At 35.9% G+C, this 15,695-nt stretch overlaps 1 protein-coding gene across 2 annotated transcripts in view; it reads left to right on the top strand.

Annotated features, from left to right (window-relative positions):
• Nucleotides 1-15,695, top strand: part of TAFA5 (TAFA chemokine like family member 5) — a 516,415-nt gene that overhangs the window by 191,313 nt on the left and 309,407 nt on the right. The window lies entirely within an intron of this gene.

Genomic DNA, 15,695 nt, shown 5'->3' on the forward strand with positions numbered 1-15,695 from the left:
AAAACAAACTCTTCCTGAACACTGACAAAACTGTCACAATGATCTTTGGAACAGTACCTAAATTACACAAATTACACAATTCCCACCTATCCATCAAAAAAAATTCAAATGGCACACTGACCGCAGTCCACTCTTTCACTCTTTCAAATACTTGGCCTTTCAAATCTTTTGGCCTGCACATTGAAAAGCTTGCATCTAAACTTAATCCAAAACTAGGTGCCCTGTACAGAAATAAATCCTGCCTAAGCCCTACAGTAAAGGAAAGGATTGTACAGCAAATGCTGATGCCAATCATTGATTATAGGGATGTAGTATATGCATCTGCATCACAATCCCACATTAATAAACTCAACACATTGTATAACTCATTCTGCCGATTTGTGCTACAATGTAATTACAGGACCCACCATTGTGACATGCTAAAATAACTAAACTGGCTGTTGCTGGAATCCAGACGCACCCTTCAACACTACCTACCAAGACTTTACTTAGTCTTCCTCAATACAAAAAGAAAGAAGCCCGATCCTCCTTCTCCTACAGAGCACCGCAATTGTGGAACGACCTCCCACACAATTTAAAATCTTCCCTAAGCCTAAAGTCCTTTAAGAGATCCCTCTCTACATACCTCAAAACAGAATGCACCTGTCATGGTTGATTATATATTTCCTACCTGTTCTATGTTAAATTTTGCATATATTGTATATTAATATTGTTTTTGTATTTTATTGTACACTAACTGTAACAATGCAATGATTTGTGGACCCAGGACATACTTGAAAATGAGAGAAATCTCAATGTATCTTTCCTGGTAAAATATTTTATAAATAAATAAATAAAAATATGACTCAAGAATAAAGGTTGCAGGAGATGAAAAAAATGGCACTTATAAACTATTTCAGGTGAGGGCAGATGAAGAGCTAGTGAAATGATTACTTGATAATCTGTGACTTTGAAGTGATTAAGAAGTCTGGTCTATGAATTAAAGTAAGAACAGAGTGTGTGGGTGGCGAGGTAGGTGCCCGTAAGGGGATGGAGAGTGTTTAAGTATAAGCATATGCTCAGTTCCTCAGTGTCCCTTTATTGATTTTTTTATAATTATTATTATATTTATTATCAAGGTTGACAAACATCAGTTATTGGTTGGAACGTGACTCTAGGTCTGTTGTTCACTTTAATAGACATTGAGGAATTGAGAACATGCTAGAGTATTATTTAATTTTACTATTGGACTGGTGTTTGGGTGTGATGGGACTCCTGTGCACCCCAAAGTTGTGTGCTGCCAAATATCTGAGATTGTAACTGCTTCCGTAGCAGGGGAGATAAAGTCATGAGGTCAAAGGGGAGGGACCACTGATGGAAAATGTAAGCCGAAAGTTTCTTTGTGTGAGAGAAGTTACTATGTTGCACCTATGCATGTTAGAAGGAAGGTCAGAAATGTGCAATACTGTCATAGGAAAACAAGGGATCATAGTGATAAAAACATGCTAAATACATTTATTGGCTGTGACAAATAATTAGGAAATATTGCAGTCAACAATATAGATTACTGTTTTAAAGCCAAATATGCCAAGATCTACAGTGTGATATTGCTTCAAATATAGCAATAACAATTTATCAGGAATTTATCTAATGTGTGTGTTAGTTATGTAGTGACAAAGATTACACATTGTTTCAGATATTTGCTGTATTATTAAATTGCAACTAAAAAATATCTACTCGAACATACACAGAGGATACAGGGCACTAGAAATTACAGCTCTTTCCATAAAATATATGAAATAAAGAAATCCAGATGAAAACTGGATCTATTTCTAATGTAATTCGACAAATCCCCTTTGATCATGTAGAAAAATAGGACAAGATGCTATTGGCCTTGATGCAAGAGAGTGGTTGTGTATGTTATCCAGGATGAGATTTAAGTGCCTTTGATCTGAGTAGAAGGATTGGGTATTGACATACTGTGTCCATCTTGCTGCAGAATTGGTGCTTTTTGTAACCTCAACAATTTTCTGTGAATAAAGACACGTGGAAAACACGTGGACTTGACATTTGTGACAAACGTGTGGTATGATGGACACCGAGCAAACACTTATTTCATAAAAATACTGAAGACTGGCAAACAGGATAAATATTTCCTGTTCTCGTAAATCCCACTTCTTTTTTGTTTATGCTGGTGAGAGGACTAAGTTGAGGAGAGAATCAGATGAACATGAATAAAACATGTCAACATTACATGGTTGTTACATAGTTACATAGTTAGATAGCTGAAAAGAGACTTGCGTCCATCAAGTTCAGCCTTCCTCACACCTGTTTTTTGCTGTTGATCCAAAAGGCAAAAAAAAAAACCCAGTTTGAAGCACAATTTTGCAACAAGCTAGGACAAAAAATTCCTTCTTGACCCCAGAATGGCAGTCAGATTTATCCTTGAATCAAGCAGTTATTACCCTACATTACCCTTTGTGTTATTTGTGTGTTACTTGTGTTTAGGTTTTCTAGGACATGTTTGGCTCCTTGATAAAAGTTCTGCAATGGTACAATACTACTGTATATCTTAACATGTCTCAATGGTGTCATGGAGGTGGATATCTCGAAGGCCACTGAGTTTCTGTCTGCTGAGAGATTTATTTTATATGATTGTGTTCAACACAACAAGTCTAGGATTATCCAGGCATGATTCCACAAACATAACATTGAATTTTGCCTTACCTCAACAATCTGTGTAATTTCTCAATGGTCACAATTTAAGATGAAATGAACAATTTGGAGGAGAGGTCAACCATTAGGTGAATTGGCACAGCTTGTGGAGGCAGTCATCAAAAGCCATCAAATTCCTATAGAGTCCATGCCCTAAACAAGAGAGTTTGTTGTCTGGGGTCAAAATGAGATACACAAAGTTTTTTAGAAATGTTCCTGCTTTGTATTCATAATGTGATGGCAATATATTAAAAAAGTGATGGAAAAACTAGTTAGCAACACATAATTCATTTTTTTTTTTTTAAATGATGTTAAATAGTTCAGTAAGAAAAGTATTTCGATTAAATAAAATCTGATGAATGTGCCGTGTTTCAGCATGGGATTATACTGTATGGTTTTTCTGCTTTGAGTTTCTGAGTCTATAATTGGCAGATGATAAGTAAAGGACAAAAAGGTACTCTGAGGAATTCCTTAATGAATGCTTTTTTTATTGTGCGTTGAGCAATGTTTCTGCCCCTTTCGGACCTTTTGTTAAGTATTGATAAAGGTCCACAAGGGTTTTAAATGTATGCATATAAACTAAGTGAAGCTTGTCTGGGCCCTCAAAATGCTACTTTGTTTGTGGCCTTTTGTAACATGTTCCATGTGAACGTCATAGTGCTGCTAATTAAATAGAACATGCCTTTACCCATTATGGTATAAAATGATGTTTAGCAAATTAAATGAGAAACATGAGTACGTCAACTGTTAATAAAGTGCAAGCCTCATTACTCTTACACAGTGTGTGCCTGACCTGTTGGGAGTTTAAATTCAACAGAAACTGCTGTTACAAAGAAATAAAATAAACATACAACATTGAGATGTGTCCTTGTATCAACTTCAGCTTTAGTACTTTGCCATTATTCCATTTATATCAACATCTGTTTTTGCTTTTTGTTGCAGATTCCAATACATAGATGCAAAACTAACTCTGCTTTTACACTTACAAATCTGTAGGCAGACAGACAGGCCGATAGGCAGATAGACAGATAAATAGATAGGCATACAGGCAAATAGACAGAGAGATAAACAGACAAACACACACACACACACAGCAGAGACAGCTGTAGAATTTGACTTTATATATTTTTTGGAATAACAAAGTTCTTTAAGCATGCATTTAAAACATACTTAATGCAAAGAGAGCTGATGTGGATCATAAAAGAAGTATATTTGTTGAGGTGTAGGGTTTTCGAAATTAGATATGCATAGGTCTGCTCATTATCTCCTAATTCACTCTCTCACTCATTGAAATTCATGGCATATAGAGGATGAGGGTGAGTTTCTCTTTAGCTAGGGTTACTAAATGCATTCTGCAGGGCAACAGTTATTAAAACAATGACCTATCTAAATGTGCATTGAGGTTTGTCGATTTATTTTTACTATCTCATAAAATATTACAGGTTCAAAACTTATGTCACCAGTCACCATGTGTTATAAAACATAGCCTTCTCCACTGTTAAATGTTCAGTTATGACAATTTAAGTCCAAAGTATAGCAAACGATAAACAAGGATTATAAGATATGAATATTACTCTGCATATCTGTGTTGGGGGTCACCACAAAAGAAAATACTTGGCTGTCTGGGGTCTTTGCATAATTTGCAAAGACAGCTGATGTCGACTGCTCTGCTGGTGCTGCAGTGACCAAGAGGTGCAGGTGAAGTTGAGTTATACTTACCTGAATCTGTCCCTTGTGGCTGCCACCACCTTCTTCCTGGTGGTTCTCTTCAGATCCTGTGAGACGCATTGTCCTCCATAGGCAGAGCATTTTTCCGCTTAGCCGTCACTGGGGACACCTGAAGGCTTGGCAAGGCATGACGAAATGTAGTTAACATCTTTTGTCAAGCTTGTGAAGTGTAGGAAGAATATTAAGACAAAGTTAGCCCTTATCTTTATATAAAGGATCATTCTCTAAAGAGATATTCAATGTGAGTTTCCAATTTTAGATTTAAAAAAACTGAGCTGGAAACAAAGCTAGCTTTGAGATTTTTTTCCAATTCAGCTCTTATGCCTTTAATTTTTTTAAATTCTCTTTGAATCCTCATTTCAGTGAACAACCATGTAAATCATGAGTGTTTCATAAAGATTTTTTCTTTATAAAATACAAATTTTAGATGGGGGTGGGTGAGAGGGCCGCTTTATTATAATTTGTTATTTATAAAGCGTCATCAAATTCCATAGCGCTGTACAATGCTTTAAAAATAAAACATCAAGACACTATATCCACCAGTTTAGTGTTAACAAAGTTATTGTGCATTTGCATAAATGAATGAAAAAAATGCTGGAATATTATTTGTCTGAAAATAACTTAAAGGGTTTATCGAACCACCACGACTACTTCGGTGATTTGAAGCGGACATACTGGTAGGAATGTGTATGCGCAGTGTTTCCACATGAAGAGCTAAACATTCTGAGATTTATTTAATTGTTTGCTGGGGGCACATTTCACCCCCAGCACATGTGACATTGGCAACCCACAACTCCAAGTTCCAGACTGCCTAATGTCAATTCTGTGCATAAAGACAATGTTCTCTCAGAAGGTGTTGGAGTCAGCACTGAGAACTTAACCCCGCACAAGGTGAGCAAAATAGAGGGAGGACCTTATCTATAGTGCTCAATCAGGCATATAACACAACACAGTAAAGCCCCCCTCAAAAGTGTTAGAGTATCCCCTTAAGCATTTTCCCAGCTTGTTTGGAAGAGTCACATTAATTATTTTTGTATTCATTGAAATAAAATGTGTACATTGTATTAACAGCATCAAATACTGCAACTCCAAATAATATGAAGAGAGGGAAAGCCAAAAACAAGCCGATTCTGTAAACCTGGAGCTCTCTTAATACAGTTTATAATTTAGCAGAAAGCTTTGTCACATTTGTCGGTGGAATAGCTCAGTGGGCTAATGCATCAGCAGAATCTGTTCTTCTAACCCTTGGGTCGCAGGTTCAAATCCTGGCAGGGTTGACTCAGCTCTTCATCCTTCCGAGGTAGATAAAATGTGTACCATTAAATTGGGTGATAGTAACAACCCCTGGATGTTGGGCTAAGGTAACATCCCCAGGGCGTACTTGGAAACCAGAGTAATCTGAATGTACCTTTCCTGGTTAAATACTTTGTTATTATTATATTCCACCTGGAAGCCTATGGTTTTCTTTATTGCTTTAATAATATTATTCAAGAATACACATCTTGAATAATCTTGAATAATTAGCTGATATTAGACGGATTAGTTATTAAACAGGAAAGATAACTTAATGGCCAATGAAATAACACAGTTGGGTCAACCCACACCATACAGATATCCTACTCTCCTGCTCTTAGCTGGGAATCAGTGCCTTTTCCCTACCCTCCCCCTACTTCCTCAACTGTCTAAAAAAAAAAAAATTCTACCAAATATATACAAATGTGTCCATCTCTACCTCCCAGCTCCTCCCAGCAGCTCACACTGCCTTATGGCACAGAACCCTATGGGTATCCACTGGACCGACACCCCTTTTTCTTTATCATCTACTTAACATTCCTTTCTTCAGTGTTTTCCTCCTGTTTTCCTTATTCTCTTATTGCCATAGAACAATTTTAAACATTTTTTTTTAAAAAGCTGTGATGGCTGGATTATCTTTCACACGCACAGACGTGCACCACAAGCGCACCTACACCTGTTTATTGCTATCATTCAGCAATCTTGATACTTTGTGTTTCTTAAATGACAAGTTTATAATGTACACTTCCTGTGCATAATATTATGTATTATACCCCGCAGTCATTGCAAAAATAAAGAATTGGAAAAAAAAAAAAGAAATAACACAGTTTTACAATTTTATATAACTTATATGTGACTTAAAAATGCTTTTAGTTTCTACCTCGTCATTTAGGTAGGAGGCCAACTCTGCAGCCTCAAGGCATATCAGCAACAAATTGTTTGAAAATCTTTAATACAAATGTATGATTTGGTTCATATGAATATGTTTATTGGAACAAGCATGAAAATTTGTATTATATCTCAGTACTACTGTAGTTATCTATTAGCCTTTGTTTGACAATCTACTATAGCAAAATTATTAGGCAGCATCTGCTTTTCACTGTGCAATTTGGCCTTCTGATTTCTCTATTTTTCAAAGACGTGCATCAGGCACTGAGTGATTATCCTTTCCTTGTTGTGAAGATTATAATTTTCTGCATGTCTGGTGTAGCTATTCGGGATAAAAGGATGTTTTCAAATCCATTTAAACTGAAAAAAAAATCACAGGAAAGTCGATTGTATGGAAATAAACAATGAGGAGATACATCTTAGCCTTTTTCTCACAACCCTGAATAGATGACGGAAAAAAAAAATCTCTTTTGTGCCTCTGTGAATTAGCAAGTGGGGATTTTTAAATGGAGATTCCTTCTTCATTAAATAGTCTTATGGCTGGGAAAATAGATGTGTTTTTTAGTCATTTAAAGAGAATGCACTAAATGTGAATTTCTTGCGGAGCCTTCGCAGACTTTAACATTTTGTTTTTATTTACACTTTTAATGAGGTGTTACCTGCTTACAGGGTTTATTTAAAGAAGGATCTTAATTGTGTTGCCATTCTTGCACAAAGTTATAAAGGCCCCCAGACTAAAGAGAAAGAAAACAATTATCGATGACAATGAATGATGACATGCTAAAAGACCTCTTATAAACGTCATGCTCTAGAACTCTTCGACACGGCAGATCCTCCTGTTAGAAATTGAAGGCCCTGTTCAATTAGCAGTAAAACAGCTTTTACTTGCTCAATAAATTTTAACTTTCTGGAGGGGTGCAGGCAGACTATGGCTTTAGGGATAACTGATTGGGGCAGCTAAACTTTAGATATAGCAATCAATTCAAGAGCTCTATGTGAATTGACAATGTAATGTCCTACTGCATGGCAAGATTATGGTAAAAATCTGTGACCCATATCATTTTATCACCAAGAATCGACTAATGGTAGTTAGTGGTAACAAATAACAAAACTGATTTTTTTGTTTTTTTGAGATTCATTACAATTGGCTAGACATGCAAAATGTCAGTAGGTCAGCCACTGTCATGCACTGACAATCGAGGGAAAGAGCTTTTGTTTATAGCAAAGGAAAGGGTTCACTATAAGCACAAAGTATGATATTGTTAAATGATCTGCCTTTCTACCTAGAACAGTTGTTTTCAATCAGCAAATGTCTTTAAAAATGTCTGCATCATTTTTTTTAAAAATTACATTTATTTTGCAAAATCGAACATGTGGAACTATGATGATAAAAAAAATAACCAACATTTCAGGGAATATGCAAAACTGTGTAGTATTTCGTTAAGGTAGTTCCCACTCAGACCTCATGCACATTTTATATTTTTTTATACTGTAAGTAGTAATAATGCTGGTTTTCAATAATTAAAAAATGTAAAAGACTCCCTTCCTACTCCTACACACAGTACAATAGTCCATATTTCCCAACATTGGAATGGACAGGAAGGCCTGAGGAAGGGGGCAAAACCAGTAACATGACTTGTGTCACTAATGCTGTCGACTAAGTGCCCAAAAATGGGTAGCCCACTGGCCAACCCACAGTACCTTGCAGAGAGCACTACTGAAGCACATGCTGCAGGGTCCTAGCGCCCGTTCACAGACATGCTGTGCTGCCTAAGGAAAGTTCCTTCATGTTTCCAGATGTGGGACAACATAGAATAAAATTAGGACCGCAGGACTGGGTCCTGATATTGGGACTGCCATGCTGAAATTGGGGCTGTTGGGGGACCTTGTAGTCGGCATGAAGGGGTGATTTTTAAACAACATTTGCTGAGGAAACAGGGCTACATTGTAAATATATAGACTGTGGTACCTTTGCAAATACACGTGCTTAGTTTTATTTTGGTAGCTCGTGCATGTATTAGGCCACACCATATAAATAATAATAATAATAATAATAATAACAAAGTATTTAACCCCTTCAGGACGGAGTCAATAGTGCACGTTCTGATCAAAACAAAACATAAACAAAAACTAGAATTTACGCTATATGTCTGTTCACCTGTAGTTCCCCTCTTTCAAATTATATGCACCCACACTTGTTATATATCATTTTGTTCAGGAGAAACAGGGCTTTAATCTGTCATTAACTATTCATATATGGAACATAATTTATTATGAATAAAATTAAAAAAATGTGAGAAAATAAGATTTTTTTTTTCAATTTGCGTTTCCGTCTGACATTTTAACTGTGAATGTCATAACACTGTTAGGTTTTACTGCAAGAAAATGCACGTATTTGTAATCAGCGATGTCTCACAAGTACAAAAGTACCCCCCCCCCCCATTAATAGGTTTTATGTTGTTTTGGAAAGTTACAGGGTCAAATATAGAACATTCCATTTTTAAATTGAAATTTTCCAGATTAGTAATGTTACCTTTGAGACGGTGTGGTAGCCCAGGAATGAGAATTACCCCCATAATGGCATAGCATTTGAAAAAGTAGACAAGCCAAGGTATTGAAAGTGGGGTATGTTTAGTCTTTTTTAGTAGCCACTTAGTCACAAACACTGGCCAAAGTTAGCGTTCATATTTGTTTTTGTGTGAAAAAAGCAAAAAACTAATATTTGGCCAGTGTTTGTGACTAAGTGGCTACTAAGAAAGACTGGACATACCCCACTTGCAATACCTCGGGTTGTCTACTTTGGCAAATGGTATGCCATCATGGGGGTAATTCTTATTCCTGGGCTACCATACGGTCTCAAAGGCAACATAACCAATCTGGCAAATTTCAATGTGAAAAAAATGAAATGCAAGCCTTATATGTGACTCTCTAACTTTCCAAAACACCATAAAACCTGTACATGGGGGGTACTGTTATTCTCGGGAGACTTCACTAAACACAAATATTAGTGTTTTAAAACAGTAAAACATATTACAACAATAATATAGACCATAAAAGTGCCTTTCGCTTGTAAAAAATGCAAAAAAATTCACTTTTACTTAAAATATCATCGTTGTAATACAATTTACCAGTTTGAAACACTAATATTTGAGTTCAGCGAAGTCTCCCGAGTAAAACAGTACCCCCTATGTACAGGTTTTATGGAGTCTTGGAGAGTTACAGGGTCAAATATAGTGCTTGTGAATTAAATTCTCTGCACTTTCTCCCTGTATTGTCAGGCATGTCAATCAAATTTTAATTAATCAAATCACATAATTACGTTAAAAGATTATTTAAATATACACGTATAATTTTAATATATATGCATTTATAGGTATTTAAATTCTACGTGTATACTAATGTAATCTTTTATGTAATTATATGTATTTATCTATATATATATATATATTTGCGGTTATTTGTATTTTATATATAGATAGATATATATAGAATGTCATTCTAAGTGTATTTTGTTACCGATATATATATATATTAATAACAAAATACAGTTAGAATGAAATTACATATGCATATATAATTTATATTACATTTTGTTTCAATATTTTATTTATTTATTTTATTATTTTATTTATTTATTATTTTAATTATACGTATTTATATATAATATATATATGTACATCTATTATATATATATAATATATATACATATTATATATATGTAACGTCATTCTAAGTGTATTTTAATATTAATATATACTTATATTAATATTAAAATACACTTTGTATGACGTTACATATATATAATAGTATATTTAATTTAATTTTACACATGTCTAATATATATTTTTTTACTTTCCCACCAGCAGGGGGACTGTCTGATATTTCAGACAGTCCCCCTGCTGGCAGATCCATAGCCAGCTATAGGGGGCCATGTGATCGCTCTTTGAGAGCGATCACATGGCCCCCGGGGCCTCATTTGCCGGAGGGGGGCTGCCTGGGCTCTCAGGCAGCCCCCCAGAAGAGGATCGCGGCAGAGGTGAGTACACCTCTGCTCCTGGGGCTAAAAGCCGTTACGACGTACCATGCCGCCGCAACGGCTTTAAAGCCCATTTAATGCAGGACGGCATGGTACGTCGTAACGGCGTTAAGGGGTTAACCAGAAAAGAATGTTTACATTCTGCTAGTATTTTAGGAATGTGTAGTCATATAAGCATGGAATTTGACCATTTTAACCCTAATGAATGCACAAAAATTGTATATGTGTTTTAAGCTTCTTGAATTAAAGGGACACTAACCAAATAAAGACAAAATCACTGTCTAGGAGATATACCCCCAATGAGAACATGCATGCTTTTAATTATGTATTTGTTTATTGGGGGCATATCTAAAAATAGCTTGAAAAAGACACAGACTGCAGCCTTTGCTAGCCCTCCCTTTCTAACCCAGCCCTGACTTTCTGTGGCTGTCCAATCACAGGCTTCCCAAATTCAGTTCAATGAGAAGTCTTTGCAAGGCAGGTGCTCTGAGCAATTGCTGCCTTTTGAGGTTTGTGCCACTGAGCTAAACAAACCAGGAAGTAACAGGACCCTTTGTCTGTCTGACAGCTGGGGAGTGTAACAAGGTTAAAGGAACACAATAGTGTTAGGAATACAAAGCTTTGTTCCTAAAACATATTGCATCCCTCTGTCCCTGTGCCCCTTCCCCCTCTGCAGCAATCAAATGTTTAAAAACACTTTAAGCATTTATCTGATTTCTGGGAGACAGCCACTAGGGGCAGCCTTAACCCTACAATGTAAGCTTTGGAGTTTCTCTAAAACTGCTATGTTTTAGCTGCAGCAATAAGATAACAGGAACACGGCACCCAGACCACTTCAATTTCTTTTGAAATCTGCATTTTTTTTTCTAAAATGAGAAAATAGAGAACACACCCTTGAAACACAAAGCATTTCAGCAAATAAAGTACTTTAGGGTTTTCCAGTTCTTTCTGAAAATTATGGCTTTGATTTGATACAATTAGATACAATTTAAAGGGATTTATTGTTTTGAAAACTATGTTAATATTTGATCATATGGTTATGCATTTTACGAAATGTTAATATTTTAAATTATACATACATAGTAAATAATTTTAAAAGCTCATCCAAAAACATATATAAAAATATTATTTATTACATTGCCCGTTTAGATTTTTTTTACCTCTATTCCTCATCTAGCGCACATTCTTCTCCGAGTAGTTTTTGAAAAAAATTATTAAACTGAGTGTGCTGCTTTATATTCAGAAAAATAACTTTACTATCGATAGTGAAATCATTAAAATTAATATTTTTATTTTTTTTTAGCTTTTTTCTTCATAGGCTGGTAAGCATTTTGCTAATAACAGAAATCTAGACTAAATGTTGCAAATGTGCAAGAGCAAATTAAATATTTATGAATAATAAACATAACATACGTTTCAAGGACTTTATAAGGAGTTCAAGTACTAGATCAGGTATAATTTTTTTCTTAATTAGCAATTTACCAACTTCAAAATTGTGGGTGCAGAACACCAGAGATAATGACATGTAAAATATATGCAGTTTTCTTTATGACCTACTTAAAGACTGATTCTACAGTAAGCTCTACTGAGCAGGCTACCCATTCCATCCTCGAATTATGGCATTTACGTAGTGTCACAAATTTGTATCTGCTTCATCTACCTTTATAGTAAGGCAAAAAAATATATATCTTTTTTTTTTTTTTTTACAAATAAACAAAAAGGGTCAGAGAAGATTTCATGACAAATTATATATTTTTCTTTTGCTGTTTAACCTAAATATGGAAGGTTCTCCTTCAATAAACTCAACTGAATATTGAAAAAAAAATAACACCCTGTAATTGGTCACAATGATTAAAAAATACTACATAAACTCAGTACCACATACATTTAGATTAAAGGAACTCTCTAAACACCACAACCATTAGAACACTCTGTATGTTGCACCTCCACCCCCAAACAGAGGTCAAATGACGTCTCTATATTCTGGAACAGGAGATGTAGGGTGCGGTGGACCACGAGTAAAATATATTAGATTTATTAGAGGTACACCAGGACACCACTGTCATCATAACCACAAAAACATAAGAATTACAGAACACTATAGTGGTTATGGCACCTGGAGTGTTCCTTTATTTTACTATGACTAAACAAATTTAGCTTTTTGCACAAACTCTACAAAATGCTATTTGATTCCTTTTAAGTGTTTTCAGTTATGTCCAGTTTGGGAGACTAAACTCACAAGGCAAGTGTACATTCCCCCCCTGAGCCAGTTAAAGTCAAATGAGTTTTCTTCAGTCCGGCCAAGCTTTAGTAACATAAAGTTATCTGACCCAAACGTTATATTGCTGTAATTTTGTTCACAACAGGAATAACCCTTCCCAGGCATCCAATATTCTCTTAATAATACATTTCTTTAAGAACCAAAGTCAGGCCATACTAACATCAAAATCTGGTTTCCAACGGCCCACTTACATCAATAGTTCTAAAGAAGAGAAAATATGTTAAGGATGATTGCGTCATTAGTCACTGATGGGTTAAAATACTAATGGAAAGCCTGATATATACCATCCTGCAACAATACGGAGTAAAGTCTGAAATATAGTGTTTGTCTTTGCTTATTTGCTTGTCAGGCTGGGAATTTGAATTTTGGGATAGTTGCAGCCAGTGGCAGAACTACCATGGTCGCAGGGGTCACAGCTGCAACCGGGCCCGTTACTCCAGGGGGCTCGGCCTCCCTGTGGACCCCTGCAACTAGGTGCCCACCGCCATGTGTTGAGACCCCGGCCCACGCGATAGAACCGCTGGGGCCGCACGTTTAGGGGCCACCCAATGGAAATGAATTTCCAGAGGGCTCGGTCAGCACTGCGGCGCTTTAACAGCACGACCGGGCCCCCCGTAATGACATCAGAGGCTGGGAGGAAGTGACTACCTTGGTCACTTCCTCCCAGCAATCACCGGGAGCCGCAGGGGAGGAAGAGAGGAGGGAGTCTGAGTTGGAACTCTGACTCCCATCAGCCTGAGTCACTGGACCCTAGGGAAAGTCACCCTCCTGCACCTAAAAGGTAGGAAACAGGAGCGTGACATTTTGCGTGTGTGAGTGTGTGTGTGTGTATTTATGTATGTAGGCATGTGTCTCTGTGTGTATATGTGTGTCTGTCTGTATGTATGTGTGATAAACCTTGACTTTGCCCTGAGGCCTGGGGCACCCACACTTCACAATGTCAATCTTATTTCATTGAGTGATGTGACTTTAGTCACAATGTAGAACAGAGGTTGGAAATAGACTGATAAGTTTCAGTCTGAACTGCAACTTATCTAAATTTGGGAGGATTGGATGATTTGTAGAATTCCCACACACTGAAACACTGAAATCACCAACAAAATAAAATGTGCAATGGGCGTGCATGTTCATCTTGCTTTGTGGTTATGTATTCAGCCAAAACGAAAAGATGAATGATGGCTAGGGGACAGTCAATACATGGTTTTATTCACATAAGTGACCAAAAGAGGGGAGAAAGGAGGAGCAGTAAAATGTCTTACTATATTTATATATTTAATACATATAGATGTTTTTCCATTTATTGGTGACTATGTCACTTGATCTGTGAACCAAACGGTGGGAAAATGCTCCTATCAGTGTACTGCTATAGCTATACCATGTATATATTGTGAAGTACACTGATTGGCCCATTTTCAAGCTCTTTTGGTTTGTCAGAATTGGTTACTGTTATTCTTTCCCGGGGACTCTAATCTCGGTTACAGTCTGTCCTTGGAATTCCAACCAGCACAATAAACCCACAAGCTCAGGTGAATGACTGACATATGACATTATGGTAGTGAGGTTTCACATCAAATTCTGAATTTATTGTTCTCAATAATAATTTACATATGAAATTGGTTGCTTTGCATTACATCACATTACACAGAGTCAGCAATAATCTTGGATATTTTACAGAAATTACTCATGGTCAAAAGATAGTCAGAAAGACATTGTCACAAAATATAATTGACCATCTTGCAAGTTTAATGATTTACTTCCCTAAAATATCTACTATAAGTATACTAACCCCAAAAGTATTTACTTTAAAGGAAAAATCTATCTGGAGTTGAATCTTGGTAAAAGGCCATTTGCTCTAGCAAGTTAGAAAAGGTATTTCATAGTGTCTTTATAACTGATTCATTTAAACATATTGGTAAAAAAGTGGTAAACAAGAAAATGGAGCCTGATCACAAAATGGCACCTGAATACAAAATGGTGGATGATTTCAAAATGGCAGATGATTACAAAATATTTCAGTACCAAAAAAAATCATTTTTTTTGTACTGAAATTCTCTGAAGCTGGACCAACAAATGGCCAATATAAACACATAAAAAAAAAAATCTATTTTGGGTTAAAAATGTACGACCAAGTTGAATTTTTGTTTTTTTGCCGTTCAAAACTCTAGTTGAAAACATAATCCTCCCAATAAAATAAAATATATGTACAGATACAAGTATAACTATAACCCCTCCCCCCCCCCCCGAGCTGTGTATTGACTTTGTTGGGCATATATTTGAAATATTTGTTGGCTTAATGAGCTTTTGCAATGTCTTCTTATTGACTTACTGACCTGCCTTGCATATGTGAGAGTGTTTCTAATATACATAAATGCAGTATTTGATTTTTGGATGTAAAGATCAGCAGACAATTTAGTTGAAAGCATGAATATAAAAGAAAAGATTTAATTTAACATTGTTGTGCATTTGTCAGTCTTGTGTTTCTGAAGTTTAGAGAACAGTTGTATTACATCTCCACTGAATGTTATAAATAATAGCAGTTGCCTCATTAACAGCAGTTTTTCACCTTCATTAGATACTGCATAATTTATACATTTCACACCTGGGAAGATTATAATTCACAATTACAATAGCATTTGAAGATATAGTCAATGCATGTTAATGCTGGTAATTCAAGCAGAAATACAAACTCGGCTATTACATCAAGCTTGTTGACTACATTTTATATCATTTACACAATAATTTTCTAAAAATAAATACTACTAATAAAACAAATGG

This window comes from Pelobates fuscus, chromosome 3 (assembly GCF_036172605.1).
Source record: "Pelobates fuscus isolate aPelFus1 chromosome 3, aPelFus1.pri, whole genome shotgun sequence".
Classification (NCBI taxonomy): Eukaryota; Metazoa; Chordata; class Amphibia; order Anura; family Pelobatidae; genus Pelobates; species Pelobates fuscus.